Source organism: Haliaeetus albicilla, chromosome 8 (assembly GCF_947461875.1).
Source record: "Haliaeetus albicilla chromosome 8, bHalAlb1.1, whole genome shotgun sequence".
Lineage (NCBI taxonomy): Eukaryota > Metazoa > Chordata > Aves > Accipitriformes > Accipitridae > Haliaeetus > Haliaeetus albicilla.
The window spans coordinates 33,220,967-33,242,183 of record NC_091490.1 but is presented as its reverse complement, the minus strand read 5'-3'; the positions used below and the strand labels follow the sequence as shown (position 1 = coordinate 33,242,183).

Genomic DNA, 21,217 nt, shown 5'->3' with positions numbered 1-21,217 from the left:
TCTCAGCCTACCTAAACAAATTCAACGTGTTTCCACTGAAAATAATCTTTTTGTAAAGTGCTTATCAAGCATGTACTGTAGCTACCTGTTATAAAATTGTTTTTTGTTTATAGGTCTCTTCTCAAAAACCACTGAGGGGTAAAATGTAAAAAATGACCCTCCGCAATTACCTGAATAATATACTATTAAAAAACTGCTAGAATTGAGATCTGAATAAGCAGCAGCTACTTGAGATCCACACTAATATAAAAACACCTAAAATTGCTTTATGCAGTTATTCATACATTAGGATTAGCTAAGGTTGGTCCTTTACTTTTATTTTCCTGTGGGAATTGCTAGTCCCATTTGTTGGAAGGTGCACTGGGGGAGTCTTGTATCAGGTGTTCTCAAACCAGACCAGCACAAAACTTTGGATCTTTATGTTTGATACCAAGCAGGGATAACTGCAGGAAACAGTCAACATGTTTTCACTTGCTGCAGAAATGTGATGTGACGACAGAGATGTCAGTCCCACTTTTTACTTGTATTAAGAGTGCTCTACCTGGGAAACGTGATTGGAAAAATTACTCAAATAGCAGTTTAGTCATAATGTAATTACTGTAACTTGCATAAGTGTGGAGGATACATAAGGTCTAGTGGTCGGAACCCAAGACCAGACCATGGGGTTTATTCCTTATCCTGCCACTGCTTGCTATGTGAACCTGAAAAGTTGCTTAACCTCTACTATTTAGCTTCCCCTGCAAAACAAGAGTAAGGCTGTGGTTTTACATGCAGCTAAACAAAGGTACTGACTTGCCGTAGAAAACCTGTGCTGATTTTATTGCCCTACCTGTCTTTCATTTTCCCCCAGTTTTAAAGTACATAAAGGAAGTCTGCCAGAGAGGCACAAGGTGGCTCTCTGTTTTATACACACACAAGAGCTGGAATTCTCATAAAATGTAATTTTCTTAATTCTTTATCTTCTCAATTCATATGTTACTTTCCTAAGCTGAATAAAAGGCTGTTGTAAAATGCGATGCAACAATGTTATGAAGGAAAAGAACAAATTTCAACATAGGAACCACTAGAGGAAGGAAAGGAAATAAAGGGTTGTACTTCTGCTTTTTGTTGAGACAGAATAGAAGAGGAAATAAATCAAGGAACTAAAGTGCAAGATAAAGAGGTGGCAGCATATGCCACTTGGCAGAGGCTCTTGACCCTCCCGGGGTAGGGGGCGGGTGTGGGATTCAGAAGCCAAACAGATGGTTATTTCAGCAGAGGGCACCAGAACAACAACTATATGGTAGAGACTTTGACTTGCTCTGCCCAATGAACATTATTAAATGCCTGGTATCCTCACAGCCTCCAAGTGGGTCTGCATTCTTGTTATGCTGCAAATTCTTGTACTATATAACGCTTCAAAATTTTGTCACGCTTAGAGAGAGATGTTGCCAAATGACACTGAAAGCTCTGGGATTAAAGCAAACCAGGCAATTATATGTAAGCAGAAAGGCAGTAAGGAGTACCATGGGAATATGTGGCATGTACTACTAAGTCAGCATATTGCATCTCTAAATGTCAGTGGGACAAGGAGGATAATAAGATGGGACAGTTAAGTGAAACTTCTAATGAGAAATCATCAAAGAGAAGTTTCTTACCTTCCTTATCATTCCTTCTTTTTTCACAGCAACTGAAGCCACAGGGTATACTTAAATAGATTTTTTGCATTCCTAGTAGCCTAAGCACAAATGTTAGTAACTGCACTGATATTCTGCAAATCTATTATGTATAGCATCAAAGAACTGCAAAAAGTTTTACAAATTTTTAAACAAATCTGATAATGTTTGGTGGGTTATATAGTATTATTTGCTTGTGCAAATTGAATGGTTGAGAGAGAACCATTCATAGAGGAATATTGATTTTACACTTATGCCCTTCACATTCCTTTACATCATTCAGGCTTCTGTTGTATAAAGGAAATCTAAATCTTATATGTTATGGTCAAGATACTGAGCATGTCCTTCCACAGTGGAAGGCTTTATTTTGCTATCATCCTCTTATTATTCTAAATTAAGCATACATAACTAGTTCTAAAAATTGCATCTGAATTACATGGGCTTGGATGACATTCAGCATACTCTTTAATGAGTATTGGGTTTTTTGGTAATGATTACACTGTGCAGATATGCTTCAGTCTTCTGCTTTTGTCAGTGGAATTTTATAGAAGTGCAGGAATTGTAGGTTTTGTTAACATGATGGTCAAGCACACAAAAGTCCTAAAGATTTACTTTTTTGTTATCTTTGGTTTATATGATGTATGCAAGAATCTTGGCTGTGTGAAAAAACAACGACATTTTTTTAAATGCTTGCAGCCAGTTGGAAAAATATTTAATTCTTGCCTTTCATTCTGATATCACAGGTTTCAAAATGAGAAATTTTCCATTATTGTCAGCATTACGGGTCACATAGATAACTAAAATAGCAAAATGAAACATTGCCAGCACATTAAAAAAATCTTTCTTTTTACAAAAACAGCTATTCTGTTACCAGTTTTACATGAGTTTTATATAGAAAGAGTAATATAAAAATTGAATCATCAGATGATACCATTTTACAGTTACACTGATATTTTACCTATTTTTTCTCGGTTATGCAGGCTAATATAGGGATTAATTTCTAATGTATAAATCTGAAGAACATTACTAGCTTGGCCACAAATGTAAAATCCTAGAACCATGCCTATACATTATCCCCTTTGGGAAGGAAAAAAAGAAAAAGAAGGAATGGAAAATTGACACGATATGTTGTAAAATCAAAACTAATTCCTGGGGGTTTTTAAGGACATAAAAGAAAGAACAATGTGAATAACTGGAGATATATTACAGCAGATATAATAATAAGCTTAAATGAGATATGACAACAGTAACCCTAAAAGCGAATACTGTTCTGCGTTTCATATGCTAAAGCAGTATGTCATGCAGGAAGAAATGCTGGATAACTGGAGAAAGCAGACATTAAAAGTAATCTAGGTATCTAGTGGGATCAGTTCCCAAAGAGAGAAAAAGCTCATCTGCAAACTTGTGAACTTTTAAAATCCAGAATAAAGAACAGTCATTAGGAAAGTTTTACTCTAACAGAGGTCTAAAATGGGTTTTAAGATTTAGTTTACTCATCCTTGCAATGTTACTTAATGAGAACCATAGGTCATTTCAGATCCCACTTCTTAAAATTTAAACAATGCAGTACTGTGGTAAAGCTACGTTGTAATACTGAAAATTGTTGTTAGCAAGTACATATTGGTAATAGAATTTACTAAATGGTAACAGAATTAAATGCTGAGGGAAAATATAAGCAAGCTGAAAATGAAAACCTTTCAGCAATATAGGAACCGTACATAGGAACCAAGTATAGGAAGTAGTAGAAGTCTTCAGATTAGAGTATTAAAAACCAGACTGAACAAAACACCAGAATGATGTACTGCATGCAACCACCTGCTATAAACCAGGAAGTAAGAGGATGGCCTCAGGCCTTGACCACTTCTAGTTTCTGCGTCTTTAAACAACGGTTGCAGAGAACACCTACCATTTTATCTCCTAGTGCTAGCATTTGTGTCTGAACAGGATACTAGTAACTTCAATAAGGTTCACATTTCTAGCACAACGTTTAGGAGAGGAGTCTGCAAAAGATGGCAATTGCTGATTGAAAATTTTCTGTGGTATGCACAGTTTTAAATTAGAATAATAGGGCGAAGACGATAATTAAATTGATCAAGAATAACGTGCAGAGATACTACTTAGTAGTTCATTTCCAAGAGGGAGGAGTAATTAGATAGGAGTATAATGATTCAGATTTGATTTTTTTTTTTTTTTTTAACAAACTATGCTGCAATTTGCCAATTGGTTATATGAAAGCTTGTGCTTCAGGACAAAGACTCTTACATAATTTATACAGTCATTAAGAACAAGTGGTATTAGTGTTGCATTGGGGCATTGCAGGAAGTTTTACAATGCCAATATAATTATAAGAATACAATAATGTACTAATCTGTGATCATCCCTGACTTCCAAATCTGGCTAACTACGGTATTCTTGATTAAATCATTCATTCAGATATTTTATTGTGTAATGATGGTACTAAGGATTCTGATGCTTACAAACATTGATTGTTTTAGACTTCTGTTTGTAGACTTCTAAATCTTTCCTGTTAATCTTCTTGAAACAACAATAAAACAGCCGTAATGCTTAAGATTCACACTTCCATGTTAAACTTCCTGATTTACACTTGTTACTCGTAGTAAGTTAAATGTGATCTTTGTAAAGATCTTAGCCTTCTGAGTTCATAAGATCCCAAATGCCTGTGAATATACCAAGAAAACCCTGTTTTCAGAAATTAATAGCTGTTCTTATTTTATTCAAGCACTAATCATTGATAAGCATTAAGCTTAATTGTTTTGCTGGAAAAGACTAAATAATAGAGACAATTTCTTTAGTAAAAATGAGAGAAATAATACATCTAGCTACTGTCACCACACTTCTTGTAAAGTTAACATGATAATATCCGCAATCCATATGAGAGTCAGGAAGAGGAGCTGAAGATTAAACTCTCCCTATGTAGACTTTCTCTCACATCCAGGAGCTCAGCTCTGTAATTTGTTTCCGTATTTCTGTCTACATGTCATGACCCAGCTTCCTTTTGCAGGTTGCCGTCTCAAGCCCCTGGCTCCGGGCCTGGTTACTTCTGACCTGACATTGTGCTGTTTTAATGTATGCCAAGGTCATGTAGTCCTCTGCAGTTCAGACGTTGAACTGATAATACAGTGCATGCTCCCTACAGTGTTATGAAGCCTTTAGAAATGCAGTGATTCCATATGCAGCATCCTGCACAATGACCGCACACCAGCATAGATCCCACAGAACCTCCAGCTGGGCATATACATGATAAAATATCTGGGGAACAGGATGGGACCACTGAACCTCATCTTTTTGTTACATTTGGAAATAAATTTGGACAAAATCCTTAGCATTTTACACCACAGTTCATGTTTGTATAAAATGGGAATCAGTTCGATGCTACCTTGAAACATCCAGATGTTAAGTAATTACTTCTCACAGCATTTTAAAACTATCGGTATATGCTAACTAAATGCAGCAAGTCACTATGAATAATTGTAAGATATAACTTAATTTTAAAATTTTTTTCAGTAGCCAAACTCTAGTTCAGTTACTGTGTGATACAGGAAGGCTTGGTGGGGCCCCAACACATCGTACCTGTGGTGTTGGTTGAAGCTGAGGTTTAATTAAACGTGCCCTGCCAAAAGAAAGCTACTGCAGAACCGTCTCCAGCAACAAGCCCGGCTCCCCATGGGCCTCGCGGCCAAAGCAACATGGTCTTTGACCTGCACAGCCACCTAAGTGTGCCTGGACTGGGAACAGCATTCATGATTTTTTTTTCCTCCGAGTAAGAAAATAAACCAACCTCCAAGCTCTAAGGTTTGATGGCATGAGGCAATCACAGCAGGGAAGAAGACGGAACTGCAGTGCACCCCGAACAGGGGAAGCACCCTCCCGCCCTGCTGTGGGCGCTGAGCTAGAGAAAATGGCGGGCTAGGGGCTTTGGGAGGCTCCGAGCACGCAGAGAGCTCCTCAAGCTACACTCAGCGTCCGAAGAACCACAACCTCGACCCCGTAGCCTCGCCGCGCCCGCAGTCATCGCTGGCGGGGACAAGACGAGGTGGAAGAACGAAAAACCCACCCAAAAGACAAGGGAGGGCAGCGGGGAGCACGCACCATCACTAACAGGAACTCACGACACCCTCCCCACGGCAGAAAGCGATAACACCCACGGCAGAGAGCGACAACAACACCCCCGCCTAACAACACTGCCCTTCACCCTGCTCAGCGCCACAGCCCGTGACTCGGCTTTTTCTCCCAGGGCCGCTCCGCCTGCTCGGGGGGCCGGGCGCAGGAAGGGGCGGGCGGCAGGCAGGCAGGCAGACAGCGGTGAGGCGGTGCAGGCAGGCAGGGAGGGAGGGAGGGAGGGAGGAGGAGGAGGAGGAGGAGAGGCAGCCGACGCACAAGATGGCCGCCGCTGCTGCAGCGGCGGAGGTGGAGGGGTGGCAGGCGACGGCGGTGGGGGGGCCCGGGGGCTTGCGGGTGTTGGAGAAGCAGGGCGCTGCGGCCGCGCCCGTGTGCCGTAGCTGAGGGGGCCGGTGGTCGCTGCGGGGAGCCCGGCCCGTGTGGTGAGTATGCTGTCTCCTCTACCACCCGCTCTGCGGGGAGCAGAGAGCCTGGGGTGCGGGGAACAATGGGGCTGGCCTCGGGGGCGCTGGTGGGGCGGGAGGGCTCTGTCCCTCCCCCCTCCCAGGGAAGGGAGACGGAGGGGCGGGCGCCGCGCTTGCTTGCGGGTCCGGTGCCGCTCTCTGCTTCACTAGGCCTCAGGCTTCTGCCGGGCTCGATTACCGAGCGCCCTGGGCAGGGAGGCAGGGAGCTGCGGAGGCCGCCGTCCCCGGTGCGGGGAGGCGGCGAGGGGCGGGGAGGGCCCAGCGGTTGGGTCCGGCCTGGGGGGTGGGGAGAGGAGGTATTGCCTCAGGCTGCGGTGGCGAAGGGACAGGCGGCTTTTGTGTGTGGCCTGCGTCTGCTGTTGTTTTTCCAGGGGCTCTGCGCGCCTAGAAAGAAAAGTCATGCCCGTGTCGCACTCGGCACAGTTAAACGAACAACGGTGGGGGGTGGGAGGTGGGGTGGAAATAAGGCCAGAGCTGCCCCCCCCCTCCCCCCCGGCTGTCGCTCTTTTGTCTGTGGCGCCTGAGGGAAGAGCGAGGTGGTCCTCAGCCTCCCTCTGCCAGGGAAGAAACCGTGATAAAACCAAACAGAAACTCCGCTGACTTTCACTAGTTTTTCACCCTGGCGTTGTTTTAGCTGTTGGATTAACAGGGCGAGGATGGGTAAGGTTTCTTGCCGGGAGTGCGGTGTTGTTATGGCTGCATTTTAACGTGCTTTGGTGGTCGGGAATGCCCTGGTGTCAGTTTTTGTCCTCAAAAGCCTTTGTGAGGCCTGTGCTGCTTTAAAGCGTAGAACTGATGTGTGTTTTTTTCCTAGGAACTGGGAATGTTTAATTTTGTCCACATGCGTGTATGCCTTTTTCCTCAGAGTAGCTCTCATTTCTTTTTTAAATTTCAGTCAAGTATGAATGAAAAGTCTTCTGTCCCTTCGGTGGTAGCTACTGTTTGCTGTGTGTTTTTACTATATTGAAAATGGCCGAAGTGGAAAAAAAAAAATTTTGCAAAAATGATTAAAAGGTTCAAAGTAACCTGGGCTGTTGTTGAGCTGCTTTAATCATTGTAACTGGTTTAGCAATGCTATCTTCTAATGACTCTGGAAGAGAAATGCAGTTGTTAAATTCAGCATTTATACTCTATTCATGTCATATAGCTATAGAGTTATTGGATAACACAGCAGTTCTATGAAGCAGAAATTAATGTGTTCCTAAACTTACCTTTTTTACGCTCTTGAGACTTATAAGGATGTGGAGAGCATTAATTTTATCAATTATAAATGCCTGTATTTCTGCATTTGAAGTCAACAAAGCTAATAAGAGACTTCATAGTTGTATAAATAACCCAGTGTTCCTAGGAGGAGCGTGTACCTTGTTGATGATTTCAAAGCTTCACCAGTAGCACCATGGCTTTCTTCATTAATACACAATGTTGATAGGAAATTACGGTTTCCACTAACATAAATAGAAGCAGGCGTTATCAGTTAACGGACCTTTTCTTTTCCCTGCTATAGCTTACTGCTTTACCTTTCTGTCCTAGAAAAGATTCTGTCAAAGCAGACAGCTTGACGGGCTGCTTTGAGGGAAATTTAGAAACACAAGTACCATCAGTGCAGTCTGTTTTGACAACCAGAGACTTGAGCGGTGCACTTGTCAATCACTTTTGAGCAGCAGTAACCTTAATGGAGATGAGTGGGAAGTTACTTGTATGTTTTCTAGTGGCTTTGGGGTTTTTTTTTTTGCCAGCTTTGTATCCAAACTACCTTAGTTTAAAGCAAAATATTTTAGAAATTTATGATGAGATTATTGTATGCCAATAATGATTCTAAAAACTAATGTTCCACTGAACAGATGAATGTATGAATCCAGAAATTGCATACATTAATATGTCAGGGTTTAATTTACAGGCATCTTAGGACATGTATATTATTATGTAAAAGTGGTGATGCTAAACCAGATGAACAGAAGTCAGCAGGATTGCTTTTGGAAACTTCTGCTATGTTGCAAGTGATTTACCAGCAATCTGGGTGGAAACCATTATCAATCTTCTTGAATTAAACATTGCAGAACCTGAGATTCAGTGAGTGTGTGTATTAAAATATTGACTTAATTTCTTTATACGTGGTTCAGATGCCTTGGGTGATGCTGATGGTGGTCACTTTGATAACGGTGGCAAAGACTGACATCCCATTTTATTTAGGGTCTATATCTCATGACTAACCAGTGCTGTAAAAGGGTGTGTCATGATACTTAGGGAATTGACTTTTCCCATTCTGTAATATGTAATAATATGAAGGATAATTACTTTTTTTTATTCCACCCAAGAAATCAAATAGTTTACATGCTGGATACCTGGAAAAAATGTTTCATCCATGTGAAAGAACTTGTAGAATCATAGGTTTCAAACAGTATGAAGTGTAAAGCTGAACTAGAAGGAAAGAACTCGCCTGCATTTAGGCTCCCAAACATCCTGAGCATCTCAAAACAGCTATGCAGCAGCCACTGTAAGGTACTTTTTAAGCAGATGACCCTTTATAAAGCTTTAATTTTTTGCAAAGCCTGCTCATTGTTTAAAATTCTTTTCCCAGTGGATTCACTGAATCATTTTGCAGATGAAATTCTGTGTGGTTTTGTGGTGGTTCTTCCTACACCCAGTAAATCAGGTGGTGGTTTGCTGGAGCATCCCAAGTAATAATTGGCTGTTAGGCCAAAAAAAAAAAATCTGACTCAAAGTACATGATAGATAAGCCACAGGGGAATTTGTAGTTTGAGGTTAATGCCTAGGACTGCACTTGGTAATGAATATGAAACCATTATCATACAGGAATAAAGATGTAATATGCTTCTGTTGTGAAAGATCATTATATAAACATCCTGCACCAGCTGAAATTTCAGTGTGACCTTCAAGATTCTGTGTAGGCTATCTTACAGTAATGCAGTCTATGGACTCATGATAACTGAGAAAAAAAACCCACAAATATTTACCTATGTTGTGTTACTTTCCTTTCTGTACAGAGATATTCCACAGTGCATGCTAAATTAGTTGCAGTTCCCATCACTTAATTTGACCACTTGTTTTTCTCAAGAAGTGTGTCTCTTGATGGTTATCTTTTACATCAGTTTCATTTTCTTCATTGCCAGTACAGTAAAAGTTGAAATGGTATTAGATTTTAAGGGCTAACTGGTTTCTAATGAGGTGTTGGGTTTTTTTATTTGTGGAAATGTGTAACGGGCAAGAACGTGCAAAAGTCTTGTCAGCTTATTGTAAATAGATTTTTCTGACTTTCTGGTTAGAGTGCTTGAGGAAATAGCGTTCCTGTTACTGTGTGATAGCAACATGTTGTGTGCTACTAGCTGGAGAAGGACGGGACTTTTGTGATAGAAATATCAAGATTTCTAAATCATTTGTTGCAAATTTATGTTGTCAGAAGCAGTACCAGTTGCACACTGCTCTGTTGGAATTTGTAGAGGAGTGTGTTTCATGCAAGTGTGATGGGTGTCCCTGCTTTGAGATTTCTTTCTAATACAATGAAAAGGAAGGCAGCTACGTGTGATCTAGGGCAACTTTCAGCAGGTAGAGATCTCTTATTATATACATCAGAAACATATTGTAGGCAGACTTTAAATAGTTTGCAGTAAGACTGGCAGAATATCCACGAGTAGGTATTACTCTTACATTTGAGAAGGTAGCTCTTGGCTCTGGCTCAAGCTTGAACTTGGTGTGAGTGAGATACTGTTGCATTATGCAGATGAAAAATGTCATGATGTCTAAGTAGCAGCATCTCCTGAGCACCAGCCATTGACATTTGGAAAATCTAAAGACTTTAATGTTAATTCACACAGGAAGAAAAGGAACTTGACACCCTTTGCAGACTTCTGCATAAAAGCTCCTGCTCAGCATGCTGGGGTTTGGTTTTTTGTTGTTGTTGTAGTTGTTGGGTTTGGGGTTTTTGTTGGGGGTTTTTTGTTTGTTTTTTTTTAAAAGGGGTGGAGGGGAAGAAAGGATTCCAGGAAGCATAAGGACCACATGTAGAATAATACAGAAAATATCTCTATCACTTGATTGTGTGTCTTTTTTTTTGTACAGTGTTAGCTACACTGTTAAAAAAGAGGAATTCTTAGGAACATGGAGAACAATCTTCATATGAGAGATGGTTGGGAGGAGGAGAGAGGAGGCAAGGGAAGAGTATTGTTTTGACAGACAAAAGAATTCAATTTTTCCTGTTTTGCAACATAAGAAATGGAGGATGTGCAGTTAAACTGAGAAGTAGTGCAAGTGTGACTGAAGGAACGAACCGATCTTTCATTTGTTTCACATAGATTGTGGCACAGGTTGCTATGTAATTTGAGACACGGAAGAGTGTATTTGTGTCAGATGGGTAATACTGTGGTAAGGCGAGTCTTGAGTTCAGCGTTACAAAAGCTGGAGGGTTTATTGACATTATTCATTACAACCTTGAAGTGACTAAAATAGCCATAAGTGACATGTTCTTCTTGCTGTATAGATCTCTCTTGCTACTGATTTCTTGCAAACCCACTTTTTTTCAAATCCTTCACATAAAATATTATTTCTCAATCGTACAAATATTTGGAGTCTGGGGGGTGCATTTTTTGTTAATTTGAGACTTTTGTAATAGGACTGTGCTTCAGCTGCAAGACAACTAAAGAAACAGTGTATGGAGTAGCTGAAGTAACTGAAATGTGCTAGTCTGGGAGAATCTAGATGTCGCAGGTGGTTTCTGATGTATTTTGGTTTGTTTTTTGTTTTAACAAGGCAAGTCTGGTTTGTCTCATTCCTCTACTATGCCAGTTAAGTAGGTGTTTTTAAAATGGTCTAATTAACTAGTGTTTAAAAGTAGGCTGTTAATCTTAAGATAAAATCGGGGCATTCTGAATGTCGTGATTTTTCAGGATGCTTCAATGTGTATCAGACCCTGTCAGAATAAGCTTTGAAGGTTGAGTTATGGTTGTTTTTTAAACCTGTTGTTCATAATAAAATTCTGGTTGATCAGCTGGTGGAACAGTAGTGCTTATAGCCTGGTTCGTAAGGTCTTCTCAACTTCTTCCTGAAATAATTTCTAGCAATTATTTCAGCTCAAATTCTGAGCAAGTTGGAAGGTTTTTCAATTACAGCTTTTAACTGCACGCTGTTTTGAAAGGAGACTTCTACTAGAGTAGCAGGAATGTTGTCTCTTTATTATGCATTGAAAGTCTTCAGGGACCTGCAGCTAATTATTTTTGATAAATTGTGGCAGGCAGTGTTGGTCTCCAACTCAAATTTAAGAGCTATCTTTTGGGCAAAAGGAGTGAGGTTCAGGGAAGGCATTACAAAGTGAATGAATTGAAATTCATGCCGAGTGGGATGGTTTTAATTACCTATTTATTAATAAACCAGCTTCTGTGGAACGTTCCCAATGTTGAGTAGCATTGAACTTTCTCTGTGCTTTGTTTTTAGACTAAACATTATTCATACTGACTTAGCACTCTTCACTTTTTGTAGCAGTTGTACTGGAATGAGTAACTCTTCCATGTTTTACTACAGTGACTCTAGTATAAATGCCCTTCAAAAGTGAGTGGAATAAAACTCTTACTGTTGACATACTTTTCTTGTAAGTCACATTCTTTCAGCTTGTTCTCCCCCACACCCCCCTTTCCTTTTGTTACCAGTTTAGAATGGAAGTCCTTCAGTTACTATTTGATGTTAGGAACTGTACAAACAAATGAAAGTGTTAAGACTTCCTTATCTAGTGTTTGTATCTGATGAATCTGGTACTCACAGTACAGCAAGACTAAAGCATTTTGTGCCCTATATATATATTTTTTTTTAATCCTGTGCCAAGATGCAAGAACCAAAGGAGAGACCTTGAAATTAATGGCTACTAAATTTGAAAGAAGTAGTAGAAAATGAGATTAGCTTACATGGCATTCTGAAATTTTGACATGCTGCATAAACATTATTTTATGACCGTTAATAATTCTGGCAGTTATGCAGGCCTAATGATAATTAAATCTCATGTTTGATTGGAAGCCATTCTCTAGGAGGCTCAGTAGAAAAATTTCCCCTGCCTTTACAAATGAATGCTGTGCTAATGAAATCTTGAAAAATCTGCTCATGCTCATGAGTTCAGTGAAGCAATCATCTCTGTTTGTGATGTTTCACAATTTAAAATTCCTATTTCATTTTACAAAAATCAAACCTGGGTGTTGTGCCACAGTGAAGTGCTCAGAGTGGTTTGAGGAGATACAAAATGCCAAAATGCTGTCCCGCTTCATACAGGAGGCGTGGAAGAAAGAGTAGGAATGTATGCATACTGTGAAGCAAGTCTCAGCCTCCACTCTCTATAAATGAAAAATCTTCACAGTAATGTATGATGTATTTTCTAGCTTGGTTAGGTAGGTATTTCTTGAGCTCCTCTAGAGTAATTAAGTCTGTTTTACGTGGCATTTGGGCAATTGTTTTTAGACATGTCAGAGGAGCTCAGGTGTTTACATGTAACGTACCAAATTGACAAAGTACCTTGTTGTAAAAACCAAACAATTAATCAAATTCAAAAGATCTTGATAAATAGTTGTTTATTGTAATACTGAAATTGTCATTGGTCACCTGCATTGTTACCAATTATTGTGTGTGTAGACATTACAATTCAAAAATTTTTGGAAGCTGGAAAATGACTAGCTCTTCTATAGTAGCTCCAGAAGGACAGTAATTCTTGGTCTTACTGGCTTTGTAAAGAGAATGTGGATTTTGTTTCAGAATGGATCAGAACAGGGCAAATTCTTACAAATTGCTAAAGCAGTTACAAAGAAAATACCACTCTTCTATATATCTTTCCAGATTTGAAATGACTGGAATCCCTGGAATTGTTCAAGGCCAGGTTGGATGGGGCTTTGAGCAACCTAGTCTAGTGCAAGGTGTCCCTGCCCATGGCAGGGGGGTGGAACTAAATGATCTTTAAGGTCCCATCCAACCCAAACCATTCTATGACTTTTCTGTAAGGAGTCTTTATTTCTTTGCTTGCTAAAATGCTCTGTTTTCTTTTAGAATTTTTTTTTTTTCCTGGATCCATGGGTATCTTCACTTCTCCTGTTCTCTTTAATGATCTTTCGTTCTCTGGTATTAGCTACTTTCCTTCCAAGTGATTTTTTTTATTTTTTTTTTTAATTTAACTTTGCTCTGATATGAGCCAGTATTCAATTCAGCTAGCTAATGCAGGTAACAGAGATGGCATATTGCCTATTAATTTTGTTATTTGACAATTCAGACTTGCAGGATGGGCTGTTTGAATAGTGGAGCAACCGTGGGACTCTTTGTTCTTGGACTTTACTGGGGACTATTAAAATGTCACTGCTTCCTCCAGAACTGGTGAGAAGTTAGGGAGCATTGTTCATGGCGTGCTCCCTCGTGACTACTTTGGCTGTTGCTGCAAATTTGAAAGGATAAAGATAAAAATAAGTTGGGCTAAACTGGCTTGATGGAATGGACTGGGTAAGTTAAACCAGAGGCTACAACTTGGGCTGTCCTTCCTGTTTATGAGTCATTCCCCTGTTTAATTGCATGAAAAGGCCTCCTGTAGAATTAATTAAAAGAGAGGTCTTAGTAGTGCTGCAAAAAACTTTAGTTAAAATGGTGAATTTTAATTTTAGTCTTCCTTGTTTAACGACGGCTTAAGGATGGAAGCCTGGACACTGTAACCTCTTTGTAGGTGATTCATACAACAAGTGGAAAGAAAATGTTATTCAGGACAGTGAGAATTAGTTAAACTTTGGTTGCTTGGAATAGTCCAGACTATTTTAAATGTGACTGTTTTGTTGCCAGCTGTTGCTGGATTCTACAGAAAAGGTGTGAACTGTCAGGGTTGTCTTCTGGACTTGCTAATGCTTGTGTGCATTGTTAGTCTCTTGTATTTGTGTTCTGTATTAAATCATGTTGTGACTGCTATCTGAAGACATCGCTTCTGTGATACCTTTTTATGCCTTTTATCTACTGTGTTGTACTTTATACAGAGCCTTTTCCTGACTTGAAGACACCTTACTTCATGATTCTCTGTTTTTCTCTTCTAAATCATCTCTTCCATTTGTTATGTTTGAGGATGTATTTGTGTTAATGCACTTCAGGGAGACAATTTGTTTTGCATTGGTAATTGTGATTTAGTGCAGAGAAAAGGTGCTGAAAGTAAGGGTTGACTGTGTTTGGAAACCCTCTAAATCATCCCACCTCTTTGCTTTTGAGAGTAAGAGACTGCCTGTTGATAACAGTAGGCAACTAGAGGTATTGGGAATAACCTTGTTCTGACTTGTGTCAGAATACATTGGGAAATGTAGCGTTTCAGTTTTGCCTTAAGCGGTGCTGCTTAGCATTTTACTGGTGACTCTGGATGTGGTCATAAAGGTTCTCTCAGACTGCAAGATACTTCTTATTTTTATTATTAAAATAATAAAGGCTGTGGACATAGCTCTCCTAAACACTTTACCAGAAAGCAGAAAGGCACAGCCCAGTTGGTACTTTCCAGACTAAGGACCCGTATTGTAATAAGTCACCTTTGACAGCCTGCTTGGATTTTGAGAGTAGCATCTCTCTTTTCAGCCTCCTGTTTTGAGGGCTGCTGGTAGAGAAAGGCAGACTTATGGTTAGAGCAAGAGAGATCTGGTAGCAGAGACTTGACAGCTTTGTGGCTGCAAAGCAAAATAAATTCCATAGGTTATACTTGTACTAAATTTATCCTTTTTCCTAATTATTAACAGAGTTAAGAAGACTTATCTTCTCACCAAGCACTGTAATTTTTGCAGAATATGTTCGGGGGGGCAGCACAGGATGGGGCACTTGGCAAAATTTTCATCTCCCCTGAATGTGTGATGTTCTGTCTCATTTCTGTAGCATTTGCGAAAAGGAAGGAATAAAAATAGGAGTAATAAGATGACGTAGAAATTGGCAAGTTGCTTTCAGGCTTTTTTAAAATTTTTTTTTTAGCATTTATTCCTGTACCAGGTGTATTGGAAATTAATCGGTTGGGTTATTCTACATTAAGTGTCAAAGTCTCTGCACTGTAATTCATAGAAATTAAGTATTTCCCTCCTGGTTTTCTGAGTCTGAGGATTTACATGGCTTCAGCAAGCAGAGAGATCTGTATTTAGCTTTTTTGGTCACTCCTTTTGTGTGGAACTTCTCAGTCAAACGTTTGTAACAAAATAGCACACAAGGACTGGGTGGGGATGTCTCTGGGTGTGTTTCTGAGGAGGAATTATATGATCACAGCCGTTTTTATGTGGGTTTTCAGCTTCACTAGACCAGTTTAGAATAGAACAACTTGAGCTCTGTCAAGCTGAAGCTTGGGCATGATGTAGATGATTTCAGGACATAGCAGGAAGAAAGGTGTCCACAGAAATACTTGGTATTGGTGGGGTAAGTAATACATTGGTGTTTGAGGATGTCATGGTGTGGCTATCGCATTATGCACTGCATGATGAGAATGAGGTGTGGTGTCAGTATTACTCACTAGGCATTAAAACGATCACAGGCGCATTTTCTTTTATGTAAAATCTGAAGGGGGGGGACACCATTCCACTTTGCCTTCCTGTGAGTAATATATGAATTCACCTGATAAATAAAAATGTTAGTTGTCTTTCCCCCCACCCCTTTCCCCAGGATAGAGGAAAAAGAAAGCCTTAGACCATTTCATTTGCCAGTTCATGTGACAATAATGGGGAACCTTCAGGAAGGGGAAGTGAGTGAGAGCAATCCTTTCCTTCAAGCACATCTGATAAGTTCTAAAATTACCTTAATGAATTAGTATAGCTTTTGAGAAGTGGGAATAGAATCAGTCATGGTGATGTGACAAGCTGGTATGTGAGCTGTCATTACAGAATGAAAATTGACAGTAAGCCTGTGAAAATCCAATGACTGCAGTATGCTAATAAATACATTTAAATGCTTTGTTCCTGTTAGGTTTTGTGTATTAAAGAAAATAATTCCCAGTGCAATTATGATGGCTTCTGTAGTGCCATTACAGGTGGCTTTGGCTTACAGATTTTGAGAATTTTCTTTTTTAATTGTTTGTCATGCAGTTTTAGCTTACTGTCATTGCTTTTATTCCCAAAACAGTGAGTGGCTAGATACAGGAACGTGTAAAAGGATGTTGACTGCATGGGTGGTAAGATGGTTTCAATGCCCAGTTTTCCCTTCCTATGCCTTACCATATATTTAGATACCTGCCGTTTAATCAGGAGCTTATACAATACAAGACAGAGGGAATGTAAATGATCAAGTCATACAAATATTGCCTGTACAAAGTTTACTTGTCACCCTGGCTTGGTCTGCAGCAGTAGAGGTATGAATGGCAGCTAAGTGCATCTGTTCTACTTTAAGGCTCTACAAGAAGGTAATCCAAAAAATAGAAGTAGCTTTCTGTGTAGTCCATGTGTGCGGTAACTGTAAAACATCAGATTACTCTCAAAGTACTGGAATAGGTAATATTGCAGTCAGGGCATGTGAAGGCTCAAAACACTTGTAGTCTCATAGCAGTCTGTGATGGTGTGCCTATTAAAAGCTCTTGGTGGGCTGTGACCACTTAAAGGAGATTGTTAATGGAAGTTAAAACACCCAAATGAAGTAAAAAGATGCTTGACTGTGCAGCTACTCTTGTTTTCTTTCTGAGTATCTTCCAGTCTTTAGTTTTCCATGAGTGAGGTCTAATTTTCTGTAAATAAGGTTCATAAACAGAAGTGTACCCTTCGCTTTTAAAAAGGTAGACTAGTTCAGCATACTATGGAGAACTATATACTTTTTACTAATAGAACTCTGGCAATAGAGTCTGTGAGACTGTGTCCTACGTATTTTTTATTTTATGTCGTTCCAGTTGCTGATACTGCTATAATATAGTTGTAATATGTTTTCAGAGATGAATACATCTTTTAAGACCTAGCATTAATAACTGAGAATGAGAAAATTGTTCTTCATGGACTTCTCCACTTATTTACTGCTTACTCTGCATGAAACTTCTTCTAAGAGAACTTTCTTCTAAAAGACAAAATTACATGTCTGGAGTAGAACTGTTTTTATAAGGCTGGAGCAGCAAAATTCATCAAGTTGGCAATGGATATTTAATAGGTAACTTCCCAGGATTATTATATTTTGCCCTCTTGCTTGGATGATTTTCAAGCTATGTAACTTTAAACTTTTATAATTAGGGTTATAATTCAAAACTTCTTTTAAGAGGATGTAAGATACTCTTTTTCCCATTTAAATTCATGCTCCTGCCAAAAATAAAAATACCTCTTATCCATTACTGATAGGAGGATCAATGGGATGTTGGAGGTTTGGATTTTTTTGCTTATACATGACTGTCTTGCATTGTTTGCTATACTAAAAAAAAAAAATTAAAAAAAGAAAAAAAAAAGGCAGCAGCTTTCATTTTTGTGGTTAAGCTCTGATATGTTTGTTATTGGTTAAGAGTAGGTGTTTAATGGAAACCCTGAGACTTGAGCCTTTTGTTTCCACTCACTAAAACCACTAGTACTGTTTTTAATGATCTTGTAAAGCTGTAAAGAAAAGATGCTATTTTTATAAATCTGGAAGGTAAGTGAGACTAACACCAAAGCAGCAAAATATTTAAGTTGGGGTTTTTTGGTTTTGGGTTTTTTTTCCTTATAATTGAAGGTTGCATGAAAAGTCTCATTCAAAAGGAGTACCATGCCCCAGGCTATTTCTGGCCTCTGGAACTGCTCTTTTTAGCAGTGCTACAAATTGAATCACTGAGTGCCAGTAGCATTTAAAGCAAATGAGGCTCAATTACATTCTGAGTCAGAAGTACCTGAATTAACCTGCTTTTCATCAACAGTTGTGTGACCTCTCCTGCTGATATTAAAAGACTTTAAGCCCTGTGTGAATGGTAATTTAACACTACTTAAAAGTGATGAGCAGGCTTGTCCATGCTGAATAGTGTTTAGATTTTTACAACAAAACTATGCTCAGAGGTGGGGAGAAAATATTGAATAATATGTTGACTACCTAAGTTGTCTTTTTTTTTTTTTTTATGCAACTGTTACAACAGAGCTGAAACTCTCCAGGCTCAGTGCCGTTTCTGCAACAAGCTGCCTCTTAACCTTGGATGACTCCAGAGCTTTAGTGTAGACTAGGTTATGTTATTAAAACACAATTGCAGCTTGTGTCAATAGTCATCTGTGAAACTTACATTCTTTTTCTTAATATTCCTGCTATTATTACCAGTGAAGCCACTACGAGGCTTACCAAAAGAGGGTATCTGGCTTGGTTTGGTCCCTGTGAGCTATTTTTTGTATCAGCTATTGTAGCATTTACATGGTTGCTTCTTTGTTTGCAGCTCTGGGTTCTAGGAGCAGTAGAACTTGGGAGTTATGGACCACTACAGCGTTCTTTCATCTTCTTTAGATAGCACTTTCCTCAGTGCTATAACTGATGAACTGAAAGGATGGTTTTGGCTGTATTTGTGTCACTTGCACTGTCAAGAAACATTGGTTAAATCTAGCTGTGAAGCATAGTTTTTGAAACAATAATTTTGGGGTGGATTTAGTGTAAAGGAACAATTCCGTGGGTTGTTATCACTTGAGTTCCTTATGCCATTTCACCTACTCTCATCATTGCAAACTGTTAGTTTAGTAGACCTCATTGTTAGGATTGCTTAATAGCATTTAAATGTGTAGTTATAATTTAGCCAATACTTTAGAGATGGCTTCTATTAGTGAAGACATACTTAAAACTCTGTGTTGCCCTGGTTGTGCCCAAATAAGCTGCTCATGAAACTATACCTAAAAACTTGACAAATCTGTGTTGATGCTAAAAGAGGCTGTCTTGAAGTTTCCCTCTTCTGTGCTTCCCCCACTCTTTCCCTTATGTTTCCAGGACTGCCTGACCATTTAACAGATCTGGAACAGCTTTTGGAGTCTGTTAGAAGCTAATGTGGGAAGGAAAGGGATTTGTTTTTGACAGGCTTCAAGTCCCTGGTATAGATGACATCTGTAGATCTAGAGCTGGCACAAGAGTACTTTCTGACAAGCAGTTCTGACTTGCCCCCACTGTAAGACATGCATGAAACTGCACTGAAAATGCCAGATAGGTAAAGTTTCATTATCTGTCTTCATTGGTGGTAGAATGAAAACATAAGTCTGAATGTTGCAGTCCTCGCAAGGGTAAGATGGTTAACCATGTTAGCTTGTGGTAAGCAATGCAGGTTATTATCTGCTGTTCTAGTAGAGATGAAATTCTGTTGCTGTGGTGTTAAATCTTGTCTGGAGTATCATGCTTGTAGGTAGTGGCTATGATTTGGTCTTTGTTTACAGCTTGGGTGTTTTCACTAATCTTCTAACAATTCTCTTTTTAGTTCTAGACAGGATGAGTGCAGCTAGACTTAAACTGTGATCTGGGAGAGAAACGGGAAAAACCCTAGATTATCTTCTATTAGCAACTTCTTGGTCTGCCTACCTCCACTTTTTGGAAGTGGTTGTTATGACTGTAGTGTTGTGGTAAGCAGAACAGTGTTTTGACAACTGTTTTCAAATGTGCATCTTTTCTCTGAAGTTGATGGTGCCATACAGTTTCTTACTAATGTAGTAATGCTCTCACATGGCTGACTGAACAGGTGCCTGAAGTAGAGGGGCTGAATTATTGAAACTGATATAGTTTAATAATTCTGTCTTAAAATGTTTGAGAGAAGGGTTTAACAGGGTGTAGAATTGTAATAAGGCTCAAGGGGTGAAAAAAATTTTGTCACTGTGAACTCCTGCTATGATGAAGTGTATGTGCCAACAAACTAGGTCTTCCACTGCCTTTTGAAATAACATCACAGTAGTCTAGAGATTATTTTGTATACAACATGTAATAAGAGAACCTTTCTTGCAATTATAGTACGTTTAAAATGAACTCATGAATTAAAAAACAAGCAGATGAGCAACTACATTTGTAGTTTTGTTTAAAAATTCATTAGTTGTTTTCACTGCTCTTGGATGACTTTGTGCTTTTATTAAATGATCTTTTTGATGTTTTAAGTGTAGTCTTCCAAAATAATCTGCTTTGAAGTTAAATAGAATAACTGAAGCTTTATTAGACTACTGTTATGTGAACAGTTATTAACATGAAGCTGTTTGACATCTATTTTTAAAATGGGGGCAGCTTCTACTAAGTGAAAAGAAAAAACATCTCCAAATCAAAGAAATTAAAGGGGGGGGAGAACACTAAGGAGGAAGTTCTGAGACAGAGTTTTCAAATGGACACAAAATATTTGTTTTCTGAATACCTGTGAAGTTCTATGTAAAATTTACATTTTACTTTTAATGACTCATTGAAACAGAAGCCTCTTCTTTCCTATGCTTGGCAGTAGCAGGTGTATTCACTTAATACTGCTCTTACAGTATATTTCAGCATTTCCTTACTATTGTACCTGGAATTTTGGACATAAGAGATTTGGGTGGGGTTGTTTTTTTTTTGAAATCTACTAGGTAGCTTGAAAACAAAAACATTTTGGGGATGGTGAACGGTGCTAACTCTTGAACATAAGGGGAAGAAAATGGGGAGGAACTTCAGACTGCTGCTTGATTCTAGCCTTGGAAGTCTGTCAAAGAAATATTTTCAGTAATATTTTCACAGTATGCTATGAAAAAGCCTGCACACACAAAGCACCCAAAAAGCTCCAGCTGTGGCAATTTCTGGATTTTTTTTTTTTTTTCCTCCAGAGAGAGTGTTTCTTACAAAAGTTTTCTGGGGGTAGATTGTTAAAGGTTGCATTGTAGATTGGAAGCTGGGGAACTTTTTTGGATTGTTTTTGACCAGTGTCTCCAGCCTGACTTTAATTCTCCCCTTCTCTGTCTCATTGTTTCACACTGCAATGGTAGCATTATTGTAGCTGTAGCGTCACTGACATCAAAGCGGAATTACAGCTGCTGAATCAAGTTGGGAGACAAGCTCTTAGTGGAGAGTGGGTGGCAAGCAACACTTTCTAAT

The 21,217-nt window shown here is 39.2% G+C and overlaps 1 protein-coding gene across 5 annotated transcripts in view; it reads left to right on the top strand.

Moving 5' to 3' along the window:
- Positions 1-6,043: 6,043 nt before the first annotated feature.
- The window catches only part of RC3H1 (ring finger and CCCH-type domains 1), an 80,899-nt gene continuing 65,725 nt past the window's right edge, over positions 6,044-21,217 (top strand). For 3 of the 5 annotated variants that reach the window (XM_069789619.1, XM_069789618.1, XM_069789617.1), the window contains exon 1: positions 6,045-6,217. The gene's annotated coding sequence lies outside the window, so the exon portion shown is untranslated. Of the gene's footprint in view, positions 6,218-21,217 lie in introns of all 5 variants that reach the window. The other 2 variants (XM_069789615.1, XM_069789620.1) reach the window with 2 other exon arrangements.